The sequence below is a fragment of the Periplaneta americana genome, chromosome 4 (genome assembly GCF_040183065.1).
Source record: "Periplaneta americana isolate PAMFEO1 chromosome 4, P.americana_PAMFEO1_priV1, whole genome shotgun sequence".
In the NCBI taxonomy this organism is placed as follows: Eukaryota; Metazoa; Arthropoda; class Insecta; order Blattodea; family Blattidae; genus Periplaneta; species Periplaneta americana.
In genome coordinates this window covers 169,291,488-169,313,988 of record NC_091120.1, presented here as the reverse complement: position 1 = coordinate 169,313,988, position 22,501 = coordinate 169,291,488, and positions in this window count along the sequence as shown.

The window sequence follows — 22,501 nt, the reverse complement described above, 5'->3', positions numbered from 1 at the left end:
AAATTTTATGTTGTATTATTGGCTAAGGCCACACCGCACACGAGCCTGGCTCTTACGGTAGTGGCTAGAAACATTTTTGTTTTATAAATTTAATTTGTACTCACTAGCTATCTTGCTAGTTAAATACATAAATAAATAAAATTTTAAAATAGATTAAATAAAACAAGACTGGATATATTTCGAGGCCTTGCCGTTTCATCTTTAGTAGTATGTGATCAAGGTTAGATATAGAGTACGTATTATGTATCTGGTTTAAATTGCCTTCAAAAGTGGCTGAAATATATCCATTTTGGTGAATTACTTTATCCTGATACATGTTTTTTTATTTGGGCCCCAATATTTTTTCAAAAACAGATATCGTATTGAGATTGTTACAGCAATATTATTTTATACACAAAAATGCCTTTCGGAACACTATGTATTTACACTTAAATTTGCATTTTGAAATTAGACTAAATCTGCTCGCCTTTGCTGATATTATTATTGTTTCCATCATACATATTGTCTAGTTTTTTTTTGTTATTTTTTTATTGTGATCAACGATGATAATTTTTGGTTTTGCGCAGGTTACAAAAAATAGTAAATTAAAATTTAGAATGTCTTATATCTAGCTGCAAACGTAAGATATTAGATTTCTTGAGAATTTAGCAAGGAAATACGGCAGTCGCCTGCCACCCAGCCAGTATGATGCCTGACCATCGTGCGTGCTGGGCTGTTGCGCATTACATTCGCCCCTTTACCATCAGCTTCAGAATGACCCTGACAACTGTCGTCCTTTGTTACAATTCCTCTGCTCTCGTCTCCATACCTTCTCCTTCTGTCCCTTTACATAAGCCTCTAAATATCTTAGTCGGTCCCTTCTGTATCACGGAGGGACAGTTTCTCTGATTGTCCGACATTTTGGAACCATAGCTTCTTCTTCCTTCCTTCCAATCCCCCCTCTTTACATTATCTCCTTCCCCCTTCCTTCCCTACCCTTTTTCCTACGCAAGTATCCAGGAAACTACAGAAAATCTACTCAATATCGCACACAGCTTTCCACCTAGAGCTCGGCCAACGTCCGGACTAAACCCCTTATTTCAAATATAGGGGAGGTTGAAAGGATCTGTGTGAAAGGGGCGAAAACGTAACATAAAGACAGTTACAAAAAGAATTCATCACTCCCTTTTATCTTCCTGCCGTCCCTTTTCGTGTATATGCATTTTCTGAGTAGCCTTGAACGTAGAAAATGATAAGTCTCCGAAGTTATGGCGCAAGAAAGGAGGAACAGAAAAAAAGAAACATGCAGGGATTTAAAGAACTGGTCAGGGTTTTCAAATCCGTCCGTAACAAATTATCGATCATTCATGCTAGACAATGGTTTGAGTCTTGGAAACGAGACGTCGAGCTTTTCGAAATGGCGGTGTTCTAATTTTTTGTCTGATTTTACCTCGTTAACTCGCTTTTTCACGGTGATCATTGTCCAGCAGCGGGGAGGACCGCTTGAAGTTGGTTATGCAACAGAATAGAAGGGGTTACTTATTGCAGCTTTATGGCTTCGAAAAGAAACGCATTCTTCTTCTGAGAATGGGTGAACCGTTTAGACCACCAAGATCGATTCCTTGGTTTGACAAGGTGATTTACCTAACAAATGACAACGATATTCCTGAACTATACTCGCTGTTTATTTTCAACGTTGGTCATTTTTTGCTTTCTCATACACGCTAGTATTTTAAGTGAATGTATTATGGAAATCGATATAGAATTCTAGTAACAGAAAATTTATTTTCAACATTCTGCCTGTCTATCTGTAAGTATGTAGTCCGTAAATAGATGAAAATGATTTGTATTAACTCTTATAAAATAATATGTGAAAGTATAGTTTTATCACAGTCTGCTATATACAGTCACGAAGCTTGAGTTTTGAGGGTGCTAGAAACAATATACTGTGCAGGCAATATTTTGCATTGCCTGTAATGAGGCGATATTAGCGATCCTAGTGGTGAGCAACTATCTAATGTATGCATATTTACTACGTATTGAGCTTCGCGACTGTATATACTAGACTGTGGTTTTATGGTATTCAAGATGAGAACGTAGGTTGATTTACGTTTAGACTGGTACTTGTCAAATAGAAAACAAAAATTGGAAATAAATATAGGTCTAACTATAGTCACAAAATTACTCTCTCTGAATTTAGAAATATTAAACCTGGAATTCCTCAGGGTTTAGATATATAAACAGATCTTGTCATTGTCACTTTCTTCTTGGCATTTCTATGCTGAACTAGAAAAATGCTATAAATTCACAAAATTATACAGAACACAGTAAAAATGAGAAAAGGTAAACCGTAAACAACGTGAGAATAGCGCCAAGGTTGCGCTCTTTGAAAGGTGAACGTTAGTTATAACATTTAATCTAATAACTAGCAATGTTAGTTTAGCATTGTTGACAATTATAAGGAAGAAATACAGGGTGTTTCCGGGCTAGTGTTACAAACTTTCAGGGACGATGGGGAAGGACACATGTATCAATGTGAGATCAGGAACCCTGGTCCGGAAATGACTTGAGTCGAAAGTTACAAGCAAAAATAGTTGTTTGGAAATGAAATAATTTTATTCCTCTGTACACCTTATTTATGTGTATTTATCTGTACATCTTACACATACTGTATTCATCTGACGTTGTTTACGTTGTCTACTTACAGTATTCCATTCAGTGCGCTGTCTGAGGGGTGGGGACAGGAAATTACACTAAAGCAATGCAAATGGCGTAATGTGTAACGGACATGGTCGGTCCTGATATGCACGTCTGTGGACAGCAGTGTATGTGTACAAGTTGTAGTGTCCAGTCGATCAGTCCTAGTGAACTGGAGAAGTACACGAGAGCGGAATATGCAGACCTGATTTTCGAATACGGATGAGCCAATGGGAACAGTATAGCTCACAGATTGTATCCTGCCAAGTAGGCTACTCACGTAGGAGACATTCGACCCATACCATCTTTCCACGACTGTTCCAAAGATTAAGGGAAGGAGGGCACGTGGTGACAAATTACAATTCCATTTCCACACAACTATTTTTGCTTATAACTTTCGACTCAGTCATTTCCGGACCAGGGTTCCTTATCTCAAATTGATACATGTGCCCTTCCCCATGATCCCTGAAACTTTGTAACACTAGCTCGGAAACACTAGCTGTATAAATAAGAGTAAGATTCCGCTTAAATTATGGCTTTGCGGAGTGTAATTCCGACATGGTAGGCAACACTGGTGATAGAGGAATTTAACAGAGTAGCCTATCCAAATTGCGTTAAAGAAAAATTCTAAACTATTACGATGTTCATCGCGTAAACGCAGATCTAATCATTTTTGCAACCACACTTTGAAGCAAGCGATTTTCACATTATGTTATTTATTTACAAAAACCAGTTTCGTGTTATAAATATAGCATTACCAAGCAATTAATTGGTCATTAAAGTGCTCTTTCTTTGAAGTCTGGACAAAGGCAATAAAAAGTAACCTGTCCGGGTTAAATCCGAACGTGTGGTCATCTTATTGGTAATACTTATGCATTTATGTCAATTTTTGCTTCCAAAACCCCATTATCTTGCAATAACATCATAAATTCACAAAATTAAAAACATTGCAGAAAAATAGCAATAAAAAGTATCATACTGAATTTTATACTTAAAGTAGCCCAATATGGAAGGTTAATATTGCACCAATTGAAGACACTCATGCATTCACAATTTAGGAGAAAAATTGTTTTATGTCTCTCCTGTAAAATTTACTCTTTTGGACTGATGTTGTTTATGCAACTACCGATTCAAATGAATGTAACATTAATGTGTCTCATAAAGTCCTTTGTATTACCTGCTTTGGGGTCTATTATATGAGTTTTATTTTAATCATTCATTTATATTGCCTTAGGTGTGTGTATGATATTGTACTAAGACAAGATTAGGTACAGTAAGATTATATTATTTTTTGTGTAAAACACTAGACAGCTGTTATATTGACCTCCTGAGTCCCCAGAGTAGGCCTATAGGCCTAGTATACTGTACTTCATAAATGAATATGTTATAAAATATATGTGCAGAGCTCCTAAATATAGTATAATATAATATCTGCAATTGTGCCCTAATTGTAACCTGCAGAATTTTTTCAGCATTTTCCCTCATTTCAGTGACTTTCTTTGAAGATTAGAATTTATACTGAACTTTAAAAATAAAACAACAGATGTCTCAAGACTCAGGGGGATAAGAAAACTAGGAACTTATGAGTTAGAGATGAACAACGATCGAGAAAGCGAGACTAACAACGCCCGCAAAGCCGAAAACCCGCACGACAATGTTGTATAACGTAGCGTCCTTGACGTAAAGACTTGTTGTGAGTGTTCCGAGACTCGATATTGATGACTCCCGAAGTCAAACAGCCTTGAATCGCCACAGTTGTTTATATCTGACTGAACTTTTATCTACTTTGGCAACTATTATATATGTATAAACAATCAAGTAGCCTATTTGAAACATCTCTACCTTTCAGTGTATAGTAATTCGTTCCCCAGTCTTTATTTAATTACTAGACCCTTATTAAAAGGCTAGGGATTTTCTTTTCATATGTTTATCATCAAGTGTGCAAGTCTCATGTAAAAATGTATTAAGTTATGTTTTATGTTTCTTAGAAATGCAAATTTATTTGAGAATTGTTTTTTTTTCTATTTATATAACCATAGGTAATATAATGTAATAGAACCAGAACATTTTGATAACTAAGACACTGTTCTGCTTTGTCTTTTTGTCTCATTTAAACATTTATAATGTTATTTCAATTATGTATGTTGTTCAAAGTTACGAAATCTTTCCACGGCGATCAACTGCTATTCGAGAATGATGAGCGAGACTCGAAGCGCACGAGAATGACGAGTCGAGACTCGAAAGATAACTGCAACGAACACAGCGAGCGAGAGCGGCAGTTAGTTTTGTTCATCTCTATTAATAATAATAATAATAATAATCATCATCATCATCATCATCCGTGGCGCTACAGCCCGCGAAGGGTCCAGACCGACCAGCCGGCTGCTGGCCTCACGCCCACATGCCGAAGCAGAGGTGAACGATCATCTAACCAGAATGAAGGTATCGTGTGGTTAGCACGATGATCCCCCCCAGCCGTTATAGCTGGCATTCGCAACCGGATTTCGCTACCCATCGTAGCTGTCCAAGTGCATCACGATGCTGGGTGGACACCGGTCCCATACACTGGCCGAAATTTCATGATAAAATTTCTTCCCCCATGAAGACTAGAACCAGCGCGCATTCCGTAACGCGAGTCCTAGGCAGAATGCCTTAGATCACAACGCCACGGCACGGGACGTTCATCTCTATTATGAGTAAAAAATACCAAACTGTTGTCCCTATTTCTGAAAAATGAAAGGTGGTAACCCTACTCTACATGTGGTTAGAACTTTCGGGAAGGAAGAAAATTGAATGAATAATGTTAGATATTGTGACTGGAGTAATTAGAGATAACCTCTCTCTTATGGATACCAAAACGTATTTCGATTGAAATGAATTAGACCTACCTGAATTTAAATTACATGCAGTTGCAGTCCCTCGTGGCGCTCCAGAAGTGCTTGACGTGTTCGCTGAGTGTAGCGTCTGAAGTACATACACGTGTCTCGAATTGCCTTCCACGAATAATAAAAAAAGCGTTGAAGTAATGAACATACTTTGTTGACGAAATTATACATTCCGGTTTCTTGAGTAATTAGGCCTATCAGAAGCGATAGCGAAACGCGTTTTCGTCCCTACAGCCAGGGTCTTCCTCCAGTTTTGAAGGCGTTATCACGCTATTATCTCACTCGTACTGAAAGGGAATGCTATGCCTTTGGGAACGAACGGCGTTGATTTACGTAAGGAGGTCTCACGATAAATTTAGTTACGTTACAGAAAAAAAAGAGAAGTAAACAACTTAGATAGCGCTTGTAGTTAAGCGGTTATCGTTCTCGCCATTGGAGTCGAGGTTCTCCGGGTTCGAACTCTGTGAAAATGCTTAGTTTGGTTTCATTCGTCATTTATTTTCGTCACCGCAATGATTTACCACTCTGCTACGAAGCTTTTCTTCACACAAGAGCGATACATCGCAGTACCAAATTCGTCATAAGGATAACCATCTAACTATGGCCTGTACCAGGAATCTGTAGAGTGACTTGGCGCATATGGGAGTAGAGACTGTGTCGGAGTGTATTGCGGGCAGCATCAGCTAGAGGCCGCTAAGGGGTAAGATGCTCGTGGTAGAGAGTTCAGATAGAAATGATCCTCTCTCTGCAAGCGATTGGTAGGCCTATAGTGAGGATCACGTAAGTTCCTTTTTGGCCGTCTCTTCAGTGTTGCCAACTAATACCACTTATCACCAAAGAGGTAAACATCATAATGCTACGTGCTGAAATAATAATAATAATAATAATAATAATAATAATAATAATAATAATAATAATAATAATATAATAATAATTAACAATAACAAAGTCTTACTTTACCATATCTCATCTTTATGTTGGGAGATGTTTTCTAAATGGTTCAATAAATTAAGTTAAATAAATTATTACGTATAGCGACACTAAAAAATCTTGGATTGTTAATGGACAGACATCGAAACTGGAATAGTCAAGTAACTCATATCTGTAAAAAAATATTTTCTTTGCTTCACTCTCTAAATCACTTGCGAAACTGTTTGCCTTTTTCCATAAAAAGAAATATTATTCAATCGCTAGTGATGCCCCATTTTGATTACTGCGATTCTCTCTTGACAAATATAACTGTCAATTTAGTCGAAAGACTGCAACGTGTTCATAATGTGTGTGTCCGCTTCATCTGCAATACTCGTAAATTTGACCATATAACGCCATCTTTTGAAGTTCTTTCATGGGTCTGCCTAAAGGAACGTAGAATAGCATATTCTTTATCTGTTCTGTTTAGAATATTATTCACTTCTACTCCAAAATATCTGAGAACTCGCTTTGAATATCTTACAACGTTACGGAATCAACATCAGGCCTTACTGTCCATTCCTCGTCACCGAACCTCTTTCTATTCATCCTCTTTCACAGTGTCATAATAAACATACAATATATATATTGTATGTTTATTATCTAACCCATGAACACTGTTTAATTGACCTTAGATGTGTGTGTTAAATTCACAGTGTCAGTTTGTCGCCTATGGAACTCCTTACCTCGTCATGTCAGGGATTGCCGAACGGTTAATCAATTTAAATTAAGAATTACATACTTTTACAGGATTTGTGAGTGTTAGCCGAATTTTATAGGTTATTCTGTGTGTATATAAATTGTCATTTAGGCCTATTATAAAGTAGAATTAGGATGTAAATTGCAATTAACTTAATTATGTATCATGTTTAGTTAAGTCGACCTGGTTGGCGAGTTGGTATAGCGCTGGCCTTCTATACCCAAGGTTGCGGATTTGATCCCGGGCCAGGTCGATGGCATTTAAGTATGGTTAAATGCGACAGGCTCATGTCAGTAGGTCAGTAAATTTACTGGCATGTAAAAGAACTCCTGCAGGACAAAATTCCGGCACATCCGGCGACGCTGATATAACCTGTGCAGTTGCGAGCGTCGTTAAATAAAACATAACATTAACATTAACATTGTTTAGTTAATATTTCATTATAGCCCATGTAAGCTTGTTAAAGTGCATGAAAATGATATTTATATTTTAGTATGACTTTACTATTTTTGTCATTGTTTCATTGTGTAATTCACTTCTGGTAGTGTGGAAGAGAAGGCCTCATGGCCAGGGGCGGCTTTCGAAGAGGGGCTGCGGAGCTGCAGCACCCCCAGACATTTGTGGCTCTTGTCTCATTTTATATTTTATTTGTGAAATACATTTATTATACAGTCTCTATTTAGCGGCTCGAATTCTTTTTAAATTTTGCTCTCATTGACATGCACGCAATCGTTAATGAAGTCGCTTCCTCCCCTGGTGCTGTCAGAGCGAAGCCAGAAACAAGGACTATGGGTGAAGCCACTTCCTCCCCTGGAGCTGCCAGTCTCGTCTCGGATGCTTTGCGCGTTAGTTTTACCCCTCCCCTGCTGCCCCTCGCAGTGAATCCAGAGTTTCCAGGCGCTGCAAAATTTACAGCAGCTTTTCAGTAGCGCGAAGTTTTAAATGCATTTTCTTTAATGTTGTGAGTATAACAATGCTTAATTCTGTACAATATTTACAGTCTGTTAAGTTCAGTATCTTAACAATTCAGGAGAAATGTGAAATTAAGTGCCCATCAGTTGAATCTCATAATGGAAAGAGCCGCTAAACAAAATACAAAGGCTCGTATATTTTTTTGCTGATTTATCCAGTATCCCTTCTTTCTTCTCTCGATCTCCACACAGTCTGTATTAGATTAATGTGTTTCAATGACAATTCCATCAGCTGGGACAACAAAATAGAGTTTTAAAATAAGTTAAGAACAGTAAATGTTGTTCATGAGAAGAAGGAGCCATTGCTAGAATGTTTTCAAACCATAATGGAATCTGAAACATCTAACAACATCACAATAAATGAGGCAAGCGCCCTGGTGCGTGCTCTCGAAGATCCTGAATTCAATTTCTGGCTGTTTCCCCCCCCCCCATTTATTGATGTATCATGTAGATATATTATACAACCAACTACAACATTGCCAGTTAGATATTTCTAAGGTTGAGATCTGCATATAAAACAAATTAAATTATGGTTTATTTAACGACACTCGCAACTGCAGGGGTTATATCAGCGTCGCCAGTGTGCCGGAATTTTGTCCCGCAGAATTCTTTTAAATGCCAGTAAATCTACCGACATGAGCCTGTCTCATTTAAACACACTTAAATGCCATCGACCTGGGCAGGGATCGAACCCGCAACCGACTCTGCATATCAAGCTTTGTTAATGCCGTACAGAGAATACGGAACAGTGCACAGTTGAGCAGCGAGATCTGTGAAAATGAAAACCCTAAAAAGCGTCGTAAGGTCGAAGGGATTCAGACAAGGGTTGCGGCAGCCAAGGAAGTGTGTGACCTTATTATCACATAAGCTAACACCCGATTCCAGTTCATAGATCATCTGTTATTATCTTCTCTCCTGTGTCAAGAAAAATTTGAATGCTACAAAAGCACATTTCCTGAAAATGACCTAAATGTATGTGTGAAGCTTTTTCTAATGTTCGATAAAGACAAACTAAAAACGGAACTCACTGTGTTGTATCAGAGACAAGAATTCAGAAATATCAGTGACGCAGTCAAGCTCTTGCAATTTCTCCTATCTGAGAACTTGCAGGCCTCATTTTCAGAAATTGTGAAATTACTACGCATAGCTAACACCATACCAATGACAACTTCCGACCAGAACGTTGCTTTTCGTGTTTGTAAAGAATGAAATCCTATCTTAGAAATACGATGAGAGAAGAGAGACTGACCGCATTAGCTATGTTTTCCATTGTAAAGACTATGTTAAACGACATATCGGATTTTAATAAGAAGATGATTCAAAAGTTTGCAACCTACAAGACAAGGCGCATGGAACTAATCTTTAAATAAGGTAAATTGCATGGTTTATTTTTGTATGCAGCCCCCCTGAATTCAGTACCCACGAGCCGCCACTGCTCATGGCCTTAACTCTACCAGAATAAATAAATAAATAAATAAATAAGTTAAATAAATAAATAAATAAATAAATAATGAAATAGTATGCATATTTTCCTCCTGGATTTCTCGCATATTATGTTGGTAATTAGGATTAGTATGATCTAATATTAAAATGTATTTTGTCTGGTAACATGAAATTCATTGCTTTAACTATAGAGCTTACGATTCACGAGACCTAACCTAAAAATGTAGTTTGATCACGTGAAATGATTAGTACGAATTCCTAAAACAGAACACCACTTTAAAATGTATAGCTTACTTAAAATACTACCAAGCACTTTCTTTCTTGAAGAAGTAGCTATCACGCATGTTTCATACGAAGTAAGTCTATAAACTATTTCTTATTTAATTACACTTAGGCTACCTGAATATGTAGTTGAATTGAAATCACAACGCAACAGATATTAATAGTAATATTAATACCGGTATTAGTAATTAATTATTCATTCACAAGCCTAGGTACTTGCATGTTTATCAGTTTACTTTATTGCAAACCGAAGTTATTGCTGCCAACATAAGTTAAAAAATAACTACCAGTTTCAGTACCCGAAATTCGAAACAAAGTTGGTAAAAGAAAATTCAAATTGAGAGCTAGAAAATCACTATAATCCATTAGCCTATGCAGTAATAGGGGAAAAATGATTAGGCTTCACCCTTTGGGTATTAAGTAAGCTGACCCGGACTATAGCTTCGTTCAACCAATGCCTCTCCCCAGAGCGGTCATTGGTTCTAGCCCTCCCAAATACCACTTGCGCAGAGGTCTTATTTCGTCTTTTTACTCTATAGATACCTGTGATGGACCATAGGCTATATTTCGCCATTTCAAGTCAAAGAATATAATTTTTATTTTGCCAGGGTTCTTGTTTCAAGAGGAAAATTTTATCCTTGAGTCTTCCGTAGGGTTCTTTGAAGTGATTCTTTTATGGAAGTTTTATTAAGTTACTCGAAATGTTTGAATGATATTGCTGATGGAGACTCGATATGTTAGCTGCCGTCCTTGTTGATTTTAACAATCAGCTACTTGAACTTTTCCCAATTGGGAGAATGATATGAATGAGCTGCTTGTTTATAATTTAACTAACTACCTTACACTTACTTTCATTCCGTAAATAATACCCCTAAAAACCGCCATTGCCATGCCCGAAATTTTAACCAAGGGTCTCACAAATGCAAGTCCAATATTTTACTATTGAGCCACCTTGCTTGGTAAATTCTTGTCATTGCAGAGCATAAGAAAAGAGAAACTGGGTTTCAGGATCACACTATAAAATGAAAATACTGTCCGTCCGAGAAGTCATGTCGCATCCAGATTCTCCCACCCCTTTCTGCTGGTCCCTCTGTAAGGGCTAGTTGCGGTCTGTTAGACTCCTTCTTGAAAATATTTCCTGTATGGAATTGGAAGTCTACGTAATATTATACAACTGTTTAAAATAATTTAAAGAAAAGAATCCCATTAATAATTAATTGTCACGTGATTACATGTCGCAATATTTAGCTTATTTCTAAATGCTGGATAAAGTCTATAGAATATGACTGAAGAACAAACTGGAGATCATACCGTAAAATGAGGTAACTTTGCACCGTTTTATAGTTAAAAATTTGTTTTCAGTCTGTATGTAGTCTTTAAATGTCTAATTTTGAGTTTGGCATTTATTTTATACTTTATAGGGATATGCGGGAATATATTTAGCCAGTCATATCTTCGAAAATAAATGTCTTTTGAAATCTATAATCTGCCAAAAATTGGTGCAAAGTTACCCATAGTTGGGGTTACTTTGCTCCGCCAGATTTTTAAGAGGGGTGGTGCAAAGTTTGCCACTGCTGGTGTTACATTGCACCATACACGTATTAAACAATGAAAATATAATGATCAGGAACAGAAAAAATGGAAACACAGATTCAAAACTGCTATAAATAATAACACAGACAAAACTTTTGAAAAAAAAAAACTACACAAAATTTCAATATTAGTGATCACCAGGGAACGGATTTATATGGACTAAAAATATATGAAATATGTAAATATATATGTAGTTATTTTTACCAAAATATGGAATTAAATATGGATTTTTACCAAAATATGGAATTAAATATGGACTTAAAATTATAAAAAAATGACTATGTACGTTAAATATTGGTACATTTTAATCAAACTAAACAAAAAATATAATGGACGTACCTTATCTTCCAATGTAGTTTCAACAAAACACAATTTTTATTGTCTGTTACCATAACAATAGGTTACAAACATTTCTTTCAAGTGCTGAAAAGTGAATCTTCTTCTATTGTCTCTGAGGATAGATTTATACTGACTAAAAGAGCGTTCGACGTCACAAGAAGTAACTGGTACATAATTCAATTTCACAATGTCTGCTGGAGATAAGTCCAAGTTAATCTTCACTGTTGATTCACCACTCATCACAGCAACAACCTTTTGTAGTTCTTCATATCCAGGGTTTTTTGAAAGTACAGTGTCCACCTTAGCTCTTACTGCATCTGCAACTTTACCTCTACCACGATTCAGTTGTTCCACAGTACTATTTATAATTTCAAAACTTTCAGATAGTGAAAGGTGCCTATTTTGGAGACTTTTGAGCGTTTTTATGATGCATGAAAATGTATGCTGAATGTGAGCTAAGTCATTCTTCACACTTATGTCACAGGTAACTGTTTTCGCAGTATCAATTGAGACTGCATCTTCAGAGTCCAATGCAAGGAGAACATTGTTAATAGAGTCTATATGTTCGGCATAATATTCAACTGCTTCTAGCCATGTACCCCATCTAGTTAAAATTGGCTTTGGTGGCAATGGAATTTCAGGGTACATTTCTTTCAACACGTTAACTCTACTGGGAGCTTTGAGAAATACTTTTTTCACTGATGAAATCAACAAATCTACTTTAGGGAAATTGTCTCTGACCACTTCTGCCACACGATGAAATGCATGCGCCACACAAGTAAAATGAGTCAATTTAGGATATACAACAGATAATGCTTGTCCAGCTTTGACCATATAAGGGGCAGCATCGCTAATAAAGAATAACACATTATCGTACATAATACCCTTTGGCCACAGGATACCCATAGCTTCGTTGAACAGTTTAACTATAGTTTTGTTATTGCACTTTTCTAGAACATCACAATGTAAAAGAATTCGTTCAGAATATTGTTCACTTAACAAACCGATAACTACATTACCAACAAGTCTACCTTCTTTGTCGGGAGTCTCATCAATGGAAACCCAAATTGAACTATCTTTAATTTCATCTCTTATCTTCTGTATTGTCTCATCGTAGATGGATGGAGCATACGTCTTCCTAAGTGTTGACTCATCCAGGATTGTATGTTGAGTATATTTTTCAAGGAATTCCCTGAAGACCTTATTCTTTAGTTTGTAGAGAGGAATATCAGCAGAGATGAGAGAACGGCACAGGTCGATGTTAAACTCAGATCTTACATTCGATGTTGTTGGTTGTGTTAAAAACAATTGTCTCTGCTTGGAATTTAGTTGTTTGTTGGCCTGATGTTTACTAGTTGTAATGTGTTGTTGCACCAGGAACTTTTGTGTAGATGATACTGCACACTGACACAAATTACAAAATAATATTTTATTGTCAGTTGATAAACCATCTTCTTTAAATTCTGAAATGTAACTTGTTAGTTTTGATTTTAAATTGACTGAATGACGTACTTTTGGCATATTTACCGTCTTTATAGTATGATTTACAAAACTGAACCTATGTGTACTCTGACTGGCATTTAACTGTTGAGCTGCACAACTGAAGTCTGTTAAAAATTTTAAATTAAATTAATACAGTTTTGTAACTTACTTTCCCATTGTTGATAGGACTGCTAATTTTCAAATAACTCTGATGTTAAAGGGATTACTGAACATGTGTTTAAATCTCTATTGTTGAAATGTATTTTTAAAAGTTAATGGAATTTTGTTTTGTTTTATTGTTAAACCTAATATAATATGGACTGTTTTATATGAAATATGGAAAATATATGGAAATTAACGAAAATATGTACTAAACTCTAAAATATGGAAAAATATGGAAAATAAAAGTAGGATTTTTCAACCCTACACATTGTGAAACATAAAGATAATGCAAAATATAAATTATATTAGCTTTTTAAGTAAATATGTATTTACATATAAATCCTTTCCCTGGTGATCACATTCTTGTAAAATGTTGTTTCAAAAATATTTTCAGTTTTTTCGAATGACAAGTCGAGATAACAGCACGTGAATAACTAAAAAATTATACGTATTATTTTGTGTCAAGTTCTGGAATGGAATATAAGCAAGTCCTTTCTTGATACTTTCTTGGGTGGATTTACTCTCCCAATTACATCCTCCCATTCACATTCCATAATATCCTCCCTTTCAGTTCATTTGCAGGATTTGAATAATTTTGTCACTGTCTTGATGACAGCACTGTTTGTTTTTATTCCCTGGTACCTGAACCGAACCAATTGCTGATATCTTTTGGAGCACTTCATTTGGAACTTTGAGCCTCACTGATAATCCTAATATCCTTCTCAACATTTTCCTTTGGTATATTTGGAGGTTGTTACCAAGTTTGGCAGTGAGAGACCATGTGTGACTTTAATATGTAATAAAAAGAAAAACAAATTCAAGTAATTTAGCTGTAATACAAAGTGTGAATTATAGTAAGCGTTTATAAACTTCATGGAAGGTCCTCAAATGAAAATAATGCAATTAAAATTTAAAAAAAAATCTTCGTTTGTGTTACGGTGCAAAGTAATCCCAATTTAGCCTCAAATTCATCTTGATTAGAAAATTACTCTGTAACACCATTTTCCGACAAAACAGCTGCACAAGTGAAACTAGAAAGTCTAAATGGATGAATAAGGAACAGATACACGTATAACTTATCTTGAGATTGTGCACACCATCTGTAATGAAAGGTATAGAAATAACATAAACAAATTCTATGACCACGAACAGTGGAAAAATACTGTACACATATACCATCTGTTGGTGGAAGTGATGAACAGATAATTTTGGTTCACATGAACACCCCTAGACCTAGGCCTATATAAAAAGTTTTTCATAGATGGTGCAAAGTTACCCCTGCAGGTGCAAATTTACCCCATTTTACGGAATTTGAATTTTATTGTAATGGTTTTCATATAAATAAATAATGGTATGTCAATTTCCTAGGTTGCGAAATAACATACACAATAGAAACAGATATAAATAATAAGTGAAACAAGTTTAATTATATAACAGGAACACTAAAAAGAACCTTGAAAAATAAAGCCAGAAAAGACTCCTTATATAAGACAATGGCAGTTCCTACAATTACTTATGGATCCGAAACATGGACAATGACGGCACAACATATAGCTAGAATACAAACTGCTGAAATGAAATTCCTCAGACCAATAGCAGGATATCAAAGAACAGACAAAAAACACAATACAGAAATAAGACAACTAAACGTAGAGGAACTAAATACAACAATAGTGAAATACAGAACAAGTTGGGAAAACCACTTAACAGGGATGACGGACAATAGAATACCAAAAGCTGCATACAATTACTCACCACGACGAAAAGGAAACTTAGGAAGACCTAAGAAAAGATGGAGGCAGCAACAATTTGGAGCCGGAACAGGCTAATGGAAGGCCTAAACCGTGATGTAGAAGAAGAAGAAGAAGAAGAAGAAGAAGAAGAAAAAGAAGAAGAAGAAGAAGAAGGAGAAATGTGAACAGTATCTAAGTTATACCAGATGGTTTTTTGTTTCTCCTGAAAATTCATGTTTTTGGACTATGGTTGTTTTTTCGAAGAAAAGCCTTCAATTTTTAAGCACTGTATGAAACACCACATGAAACCGCCTATGTTCGAATTAGGCTTGCTGACACCTCTGGTCGCATTAAAACACAAGGCACCTGAATTGCCCTTGTGATGCTATAGCATCAGTACCTGAACCAATAAGTTGAATTATTTTAACCATTTTCTGAAATACCATTTGAATCCGTCATGAGTTTGAGTCAGAGTTTCTGACGCCTCCGGTGATGTTAAAATAGAAGACACCTCAGTATCTTTGTGATACGCCCATTTCCTATCTCGCTGGCCTTGGTTTTGTTATGGTAAACAGCAGGTCCCTTAACTATATTCCACATTATGTGTATGATACGCTCCCGTGTCCTACTAGCACACAAATGCCCGTATCTCAATAGCTTTAAGAAAATTCAAAACGAAGTGCTAGTACAGGGACATCATTTTATTTTTACTTCAATTTTTATTGTACCTGACGTTTTGAATGTACTTCAGTCCCACCCCCTCTACTAGTAAACTTCCAACCGTTCTTCACGCAGAACCAAGCGTATACAATCAAAGTCGCCTTACGGGCACAGTAAACACAAACAGTACTAAGTTAGTGAGTATAGTACGTTGCAGAAATATGTTCGCTTTCAATATTTAATCATATTCTCGCACAAGTACTGTCGTCCGTTCGCCTATGTCGCATCCCGGTTTCCTCCACCCACTTCAGGCCGTCCCTTTGTGGCTGGGCTGTCTTAGCACTTTTCTGAAAACATTAATTTCTGTTAGGAATTGGACGTCTACGTAATATTATACAACTGTTTAAAATAACTTAAATAAAAGGGCCTCGTTAAGTAATTAACTGTCACGTGATTTCCCCCCTTTCTACGACCCTGCGACAAAACCACTTTGGACGGACAGTAAATAGCATGTGTGAATAATTTTATCTTTTCGGATCGGGCAGAAGTGAAGATTGAATTTACAGTACGTGAGGTACTCCTTTATAGAGTAAGTACACAATTATTTCAACATGAGTTAGTAGTACGAAAGACGAAACTGGTAGACTAATTGGAATTAGGTATAATAGTCTATGTACGATAATATGCAAAAGAAAAAAAAAACTGAAACCTGTATAGAAATAAACGGCCATCATTTTCAAAATTGTGTTTAAATATCCATATTATGATTATTTTTCAATTTAACTTCATTCTCTATATTATACGCTAATGTGCTGTAGACAGTATAATATGCACTGCATAATGAATACGTCCGAATAGACAGCTCAGTTCGAGAGTAAAAACACTTATTGTTAATACTGTACTGTATTTTGATTAAAGGAAAACCTAATGAAAATTTTCAAACTCAAAATCGCGATATTTCCTACTTTACGTAAATGGATGAACTACTTTTCATCCCTCCTATACCTAGTAAAGTGATTTGTTTGTATCTTACTCCAGTATCATCGAACTCCAGTCGTGGAGAGGGGTAGCAAACGGTGTTTCCGGTTCATAACCTTTAAGCCAAAGGTATAGCCAAGTTAATGTTAGAAATGTTAGTAAAAATAAAATGATGTCCCTGTATATTTATTATTTAAATAACCAACTCCCTTGCTTAACGTTTCACAAAAACCACTGAAAATAACTACTGTATCATCAGCATATGAATATATATGGAAGTGAATGCAAAGAGTGAAAAAACTGGTGATTACATTCAAATTATCCAACATAAGTTTCATTTAGATACATCAATTGAATTTGAGGACTGTAATTCGAACTATCAGAAATTATATCTTGCCTTGAAAGCAGATGAAAATATTTCGAGATTTTTAGCGTGGTTCATAAAAAGCATAGTTTTAATTCTACCTCAGCATAGATAACTTACGTAATATTTAAAAACAAAGAAAGGGAAGCAAATATCTCGCCATCGTATGAACCAAAGCTTTTTGGCTCGTAGCATGCGCAGTGTGGCATTCTTTTTTATTTTGAAAATACTCGAGTCGCTCAACTATTATGTCACGCATTTTACATAAAGAACAGTAGGGCAAACAGTTGCTTTTTTTTTTTTTTTTTGAAACAATTCTGTTCCAGTAAATTTCCTATAATTCGGACTTTCACTAATTAAGACTGGATTTCCCCCCCCAAATTAGTCCTAATTAGTGAGATTCTACTGTACGTAGATTTTATCATTAATTAGTTAATTCTCCGCTATTAAGAAATAGCGCTAGATTTTGAATAAATATTGTGTAATAGACTATGGAGCGGCATTTGTTGTTGGTTACCTCTGAAGTGAGAACTGTGCGTTGTTCCATGATAGAAGTGTGAGATCGAACCTAAGCTTTTTTTTTTTTCGAAACGTCCTTATGTACCATTTTGGCGCCACCATTTGAAAACGTGCGCCGGATGCCGACTAGTCTGTATGTTGCAAATGCGAATTCTATGTATAACGAAAATAGGCTTCTGTTGATAGTATTATTTTATTCAAATAATATAAACACTGTCATAATTTGTAGCTCAGTAACTTGATAATTCACTTTTATCTGCAGTTGAGTGACAACATAATTACAATAGCTGCCGACTTTTCGCAGAGTAACACAGATAATTAACATGCCAAAAGAGTAGAAGAGATATTGTTGGACTTATCTCCTACCTTGCTCGCTGAGAAGGGTTGATAAGGCCAGGTGTCCCCTGCTTTTGCTGGACGTTGCTTAATTTTTACATTTATTTCGAACTAATGACTTGCTTTCCCGGTCAGTTGAACTCTGTTGGCTGTCCCCACCCCCCCGACTCATGCATTTCTGCTTTACGACATTCAACCCACACGTAACCACCCCCTCTTCCTGGTTCACACAACCCTCTCATACCATTGTGGAAACCAAGCACAAACAATACTCCTGTGACATCTAACGGCGATAGACAGAACTACTGCACAGTCTCGACTGTTTCATTCATAGAGAGCAGAACGTGTTCTCTGTAGGACAGGTACCAAAAATGCTGCATTTTTATGATACCATGATATATGCCGCTAAGGTAGGGTTCCCAGACGTACCATAAAATTCGAGACAGCTTTCCGTTCCATATTTTAGAGTTCTAAACTGAGAAAAAACGGAAAAGAGTTACAATGTCTATTAATAATAATAATAATAATAATAATAATAATAATAATAATAATAATAATAATAATTCTTTATTTATACTGCCAGAGTTAAGGCCATAGGGCTTCTCTTATACTCTACCAGGTCACAAAGTATACAAGCAGTTAAAATTTAACAAAAAGTTAAAGAACAGAATACTTACTTACTGGCTTTTAAGGAACCCGGAGGTTCATTGCCGCCCTCACATAAGCCCGCCATTGGTCCCTATCCTGAGCAAGATTAATCCAGTCTCTATCATCATATCTCACGTCCCTCAAATCCATTTTAATATTATCTTGATTTGAGTATAAGATGCAGAATCCCAAATAGAACAGGCGTATTGCCAGATACGCTTGATCAGAGAAAAGTATACTAGACGTTTAGCTATATTTTATAGCTAGTGATTTATTTATGTGATAATAAGCAGTGGCGACTCGTGAACTTGTGGATTGGGAGAGCTGCAGTAGATTTCGGTACATACAATTTAAGTTCTTGATACCATTACTAATAAGTAGCCTATAGGACAAAAATAAATGCACTACATATCGAAAAACCAAAACTTCCTGACTTAGTTGGGAGATGTCTGTGGGACCATTTGCTAATCCCTAAGAAAAACTAATACCATCGATTTCAGTCTGAATTTCAGATCGGCAGACACTCAACTTAAAATCTACCAGTTCATTCTGAATTGTCTTAGAATAACCTTTAAACAGTGGCATGTTCCAAATGATTTTTGAGAGGCTCGTTTAGATCACTTACGAACTGTAGCAACCCACGAAACACATCAGGGTTCTCCGACTAGTTTTTTCATCATGTCCCCTAAGGGGAAGTTCATATTGGCCACAAAATTTGATACAATCAATATATTTTTTTTAAATAATTTCACGATTTTTTCTCACTTCTTGATTATGTTTGAGAATGTTTGTTCTGTTCGTTTCACTTAATTGCACAGCAGTATTAGTTTTGCGTAACATAGCCAATGAAAGAACATTTTTCAGGTGAGACTGCGAAGATTCGTGCATTTTGCTTTTTAGAGGCAAATGTCCTAAATCTGTCACACCACTCCTAGTCCATGCAGCATCACCACCGAAGAGGAGGTAAGGAAAACAAAATACAGAATTTGTTGTTCACATCCAAGTAACCACAAATGCTTAGCGTAAATTTCATTGTTATATATATACACACTATTTCGGCTGGATGAAGCTTAAGTAAGATTTAAGTCGGGTAACGGACGACCACTTAATTTCACTTCATTACATCATTATTCTCCGCAAGGGAAGGTTGAGAAAAATAAAATTAATATTCTGTAATTCACACACACTCATGCTTGCAAATTTGCACTGGTTAAGTTACGGTACTAAGACGTCACACCAAAGCAACACTCAGATATACTGATGGTCAACAATTTTCTAAAACTGGAAAAGAAGTCTCTTTCGTATTTTACGTGCTATATCAAAAGGATTCTACTCGTGTAATCATTTTGAGTTAAGGCAAATATTAGGTTCTGCTGGAGGCTGGATATATACGTAATAATAAGGCAAAAGAGAATATCAATTTCGTTATATTAACGCGATAAGATTGTAGAACAATAAGTATGTGAAAAGAAAATAAAAATATTGGCATTAAGTTTCAAGGGAATAGAGAATCCATTTGACGCAGCATTACAATAGCTGTGTGGGAGGAGAGGAAACATCCCTTGTGGCCTGGCTCTGCAAGCCACTGCAGCGAGATATGCGTTTTAAACAGTGGTAGTTTCCCTCTGCTTCCCTTCACTTCTCTACCCCCTGACCAAACAAGACACACTCTCTATGAGCTGTCCCACCCTGCAGATCCCAGGACGACTTTGAATGCAGTGTCAATTCCAATACAGTCGACGCGCAAAAAGATTATGCATAAGATAATAGTACATATTCCCGGCCAGATGAAATATAAAGCAATTCACCAATAAAAGCTGTAACAATACTTCTGCAAATTAAAATAAATATTATTTTTATTTTCCTGTCAAAGCAGGGAATGGTGCAGCTCCGCAGCTCTTATGGACGGGCCGTCCCTGATAATAAGTGTTTCAGCTGATGAATACGATGTCTGTATTTTTAACTAGGCCTATTTCAGAAGCGTAACCCTAGATCATATATACCCAGATAGGTCGGCCTTGTAGGCTTTGAGGTTAACAACTTTTGTCAGGGTTACTACGCTGCCATCTAGTTGTTACATAAGGAGTCACGTCATAATTCCCATTTGAATTGCATTATCGACTGTACTGCCATCTCCTGTTCGTTTACGGCGGACGGGTGGCGATCCTGGCGGTTGTTCTCTTCAAAGTGCTGCCGATTTTAACATAGCGATGAGTTAGGGGCTTAACTGCAAGGTTAGCTTGGTATCAAGGTCATAAAGAGTGAAGCTAAATATTTGATAGACTGATTGTGAACTGAAAATCTAGTGAGAGAAATTTCTGTCCTTAGGCCTATGAGATTCATTACGCAACGTCCCATTTGAAGTTTAGATATTTTTGGGCTAATAAGGTGGAGATAATGAAGTAACGATGGAATGGGATAAACAATTCTCAGACAAACTTGGTCCATATACACTTTACTCACCACCAGGTTTGGCCGCATAAATTAGTACATGATTGGTATATTATTTTACTTAAATTACATGTAATTTGCGTTGCGCAGAAAACCTAAAACCTTACACCAGCGGTCCTCAGCGCAGAGCACCCTGGGGATAGCGTCTCTTACCCGCGGAAAACACAGTGGACCATGGTGCACTCGTAGCTACTAGCGGGTATGCTCTCTACTTCTTCCTCCTGCACGACGGTGCACACGGGACGGCACCGCTTACCCTTTGCACATTTCAGCGAGTGCTGACGACCACTGCCTTACACGTTTCTCTACGCGACGTACTTTTGCAGGGAAGTAAATGAGTAAGTTATATACTCTACTACGTACTTGAAGAAGCTGTGTTGAATTATCGAGCCATAAACGTCCATTTTGCGCAGTTTTATACTTAAGATTTGTAGGAATAAAACCAAGTTCGTCATACTTGCTATGCAAAGGTCTTCCTGCGTACATGTTGTATTTAACTTTTATTTTTATTACAAGATCTTACCAAGTTCAAAATCACTGATTATAAATACTCTTATGATATGAATTGTGTACATTTTGGCCTTCATGATGTATCAACAATGTTATTTAATTTCGTGTTATAATTTCCATGACCTCATGAAAGTCGATGTTTAGTACAACAGACAATAATAAAGAACAATTGACTATAGAAGATAGCATTTTTAATAATATACATGAATGTTTGATCGTATTTAATTTAATTTTTTTATTATTATTTAATGTCCATTTGTACAATTTTAATGTAGCATATGTTTTTCTCCTGGTTATGAAGATTAAATGTGCAAACTTTGGCACATATCGGTCAAAGAGTGTAGATTTGTATAGAGAACATACATACATACATACATACATACATACATGCATACATACATACTTCCGAGGTGTTCAGAGCTAAAGTAGATCGTCACAAATTTTCATAAATTTAGGTGTTGGGTGCAAGAAAGGCACTTCTCTCAAATGCAAGTTTTGAGAAAATTGATGTTGAAAATTCAAACCGTAATACTGTTATCTATGCACGCCTTTACATTTTGGGTACTCCTGGCCTCTACGATCACAGTATTGAACTACAACTTGGTGATCATATGCATAACAGATCAGAGAACACATTAAAGCGTTTTGCTCAAAAAGGGCACATCTTCTAAAATTCCCTTCTTGCACCCAGCCCCTCAATTGAGTTTAATTCATTTTCTGATTATCTGAAGTTGGATCTTTTCCGAGAATTAATGGATCAAGTCTTAATTCCAGGCATTCACAATTGTTAATATTTTATA